A 3,590-nucleotide genomic window follows, 5' to 3' on the forward strand; every position below is an offset into this window, starting at 1 on the left:
ACGGGGTTAGAGTGAGGGTTAGGGGTTAGGCAGTAAGGGGGAGGGTTAGAGTTAGGCATTAAGGGTGGAGGGTTAGATTTAAGATGCGGGAAGGGGGGGGAGGTTAGGTGTAGGCACCAGGGAGAAAGAGTCAGGGCTGGGGTAGGGAGAGGGGGAGAGTTAGGATACCGACCAAAAGGTGTCAATATCCTAGTCTGCCCCTAAAAATTAAAAATCCATATTGACGCAAAATGACCGTGATCACTTTACTTATATCTACTGACCGTCCTGAGGCTACTGCAACTTTCCAGCCAGGGTTGGACAGGCCCACAGGGGTACAGGGGAAATCCCCAGTGGGCCCCACTGCTTGTGGGCCCACCCTCCTCTTTTATGTTTCAGGTTCCAGACCTCAAATTATAGATTGCCACTTTAGTAGATGTTCAATTACTTAGAGGAGAATAACCACTGATCAACATGGGGGCTTGGTTCCCTTCTATAGAAACTACCTCTCTGATGGATGGCCACAACCCTTAAGCATGGGACCCTACCAGTACATCTTCCCAGTGGGCCCTTCATGCCCCAGTCCGACACTGTTTCCAGCTGTACAATGTGGCAAAAGCTGCAAATCACTTTTTAGCAGGATAGCCCCACAGCAGTTAATGGGCTGATGCCATCTGAAGATGGCATTAGCCCTAGCAAGTAATATCTGCAAAGCTTCACTTTGTGGATTTTTTAAATACCCTTCTCATAAAAAACTATGTGAATAGCTGCTGTGGGAACCGACGGACAGAAAGCAGGAGATATCTCTAATATCTCCTGCTTTCCAGTAGGATACATCAGAAGGAAACTTAATTCTGCCCTTAAACATGTAAAAACAGCACTTTCGCATATTTTAAGGGCAGAATTGGTTAATATACTATAATATAAAATCAGTCATGTTGGCACTGACTGAAACTGGCAGAAATAACTTTACCGGGTGACTTTCAAATGATGCAACTTCATAAGTAATACAATGCACGCCAGCACTTCAGGAACATAAATGGAGACTCAGGGCCTGATTCAGACCCGCTTGCAAGCAGGTCGATGGTGACCCAGTGCGCACTGCGCGAGCCCCAGAGCAAGTGCAAAAAGCACTCGCTCCGTGGCTCACTACAAAAGGGGCGGCTGTCGATGTTGATCGACAGCTCGCCCCGTTTTATAGGCGTGGCCGGGGGGTGGCTTCACAAACTGAGGCGTTCCCAAGCGAACGCCTGCTGTTTGTGGGTGGCCGCACTGACATCACCAGTGATGTCAGTGGGAGAGCTTCTGGCTCTAATAGACCCGGAAGCTCTCTGGGGCTTGCGGCCACGAGACTACCACAAGGGTCTCGTCGCAAGCCAGATTGTCGCGATGGTCTTGACCATCGCGACCATCATCCTGACCGCTCACAATAGCTGTGTGTGGTCACCCACAGCTATGCGAGCGGCCTCCAAAAAAAACCAAAAAACAAAAACGCCCAGATTCAGAGCAAACGCTGTTTCAGAGCGTCCGGCTCTGAATCATGGCCTCAGCACAGCATTTTCAGATGTTTCAACATTTTAAAGCCCTTTATTTAGCGCATTACTCAAGAATAGCAGTTTGCTATATTTATACATATACACACAAATATCTTTCTGTGGCACTCTGGGACTCCTGTTTTGCCCGTAACGTTCTTTTTATTCTAAGTTCCAGAGTGCTGCCAAAAGATATCTGTTTTTTGTATGCTACGTGCATATAGATCAAGTGCTGGAAATTATATATTTGTGTGTGTGTGTGTGTGTGTGTGTGTGTGTGTGTGTGTGTGTGTCTGTCTATATTACTATTTATATATCTATAATATATATATACACACAAATATATATATATATATATATTTATTGTGCAGTATATGTATATATATCTATACATGTATATACACACACAAGTATGGGAGCAGGAGGAAGGTGGGTGGAGCCAGGGCATCACAGAGCTGTGATCGGGGGAGGGGGTGTCGGGTAGGAGCCAGAATGGGGGAGCTGGGGGTTGGACAGAACCGTTGGGGAGGGGGAGCCAGAGTCACAACAACAAGGGGTAGGGAGATCAGGATGGAGCTGCGATGAGGGGGGAACACAGATGAAAGGAGGAGGGGTCAGTAAGAGAGAAGGCAGAGCCAAGCATATACAGTCAGGTCCATAAATATTGGGACATTGACAGAATATTCATATTTTGTCCTCTATTCACCACCACAATGGCTTTGAAATGAAACAAATGAGATGTGATTTAACTGCAGACTTTCAGATTTAATTTGAGGGTAATTACATCCAAATCAGGTGAACGGTGTAGGAATTACAACGGTTTCTATATGTGCCTCCCACTTTTTAAGGGGCCAAAAGTAATGGGACAAACTAAACAATCCTAAATCTAAACTTTCACTTTTTAATACTTTTTTGCAAATCCTTTGCAGGCAATTACAGCCTGAAGTCTGGAACGCATAGACATCACCAGACGCTGGGTTTCATCCCTGTTGATGCTCTGCCAGGCCTCTACTGCAAATGTCTTCAGTTCCTGCTTGTTCTTGGGGCATTTTCCCTTCAGTTTTGTCTTCATCAAGTGAAATGCATGCTCAATCAGATTCAGGTCAGGGGATTGATTTGGCCATTGCATAACATTCCACTTTTTAGCCTTAAACTCTTTGGTTGCTTTTGCAGTATGCTTCGGGTCATTGTCCATCTGCACTGTGAAGCGCTGTCCAATGAGTTCTGAAGCATTTGACTGAATATGAGCATATAATATTGCCTGAAACACTTCAGAATTCATTCTGCTGCTTTTGTCAGCAGTCACATCATCAATAAATACAAGGGGACAAGTTCCATTGGCAGCCATACATGCCCACGCCATGACACTACCACCACCATGCTTCACTGAGGAGGTGGTATGATTTGGATCATGAGCAGTTCCTTTCCTTTTCTTCTCATCACTCTGGTACAAGTTGATCTTTGTCTCATCTGTCAATAGGATGTTGTTCCAGAACTATAATGGCTTTTTTAGATGTTGTTTGGCAAACTCTAATCTGGTCTTCCTGTTTTTGTGGCTCACCAATGGTTTGCATCTTGTGGTGAACCCTCTATATTCACTCTTGTGAAGTCTTCTCTTGATTGTTGACTTTGACACATATACATCTACCTCCTGGAGAGTGTTCTTGATTTGGGCAACTGTTGTGAAGAGGTTTTTCTTCACCAGGGAAATAATTCTGTTGTCATCCACCACAGTTGTTTTCCGTGGTCTTCCGGGTCTTTTGGTGTTGCTGAGCTCTCCGATGCGTTCTTTCTTTTTAAGAATGTTCCAAACAGTTGATTTGGCCACACCTAATGTTTTTGCTATCTCTCTGATGGGTTTGTTTTGATTTTTCAGCCTAATGAAGGCTTGCTTCACTGATAGTGACAGCTCTTTGGATCTCATATTGAGAGTCGACAGCAACTGATTTCCAAATGCAAATGTCACACCTAGAATCCACTCCAGACCTTTTACCTGCTTAATTGATAATGAAATAATGAGGGAATAGCCCACACCTGTCCATGAAATAGCTTTTGAGTTGATAGTCCCATTACTTTTGG

This window comes from Taudactylus pleione, unplaced genomic scaffold (assembly GCF_031769625.1).
Source record: "Taudactylus pleione unplaced genomic scaffold, aTauple2 ptg000326l, whole genome shotgun sequence".
In the NCBI taxonomy this organism is placed as follows: domain Eukaryota; kingdom Metazoa; phylum Chordata; class Amphibia; order Anura; family Myobatrachidae; genus Taudactylus; species Taudactylus pleione.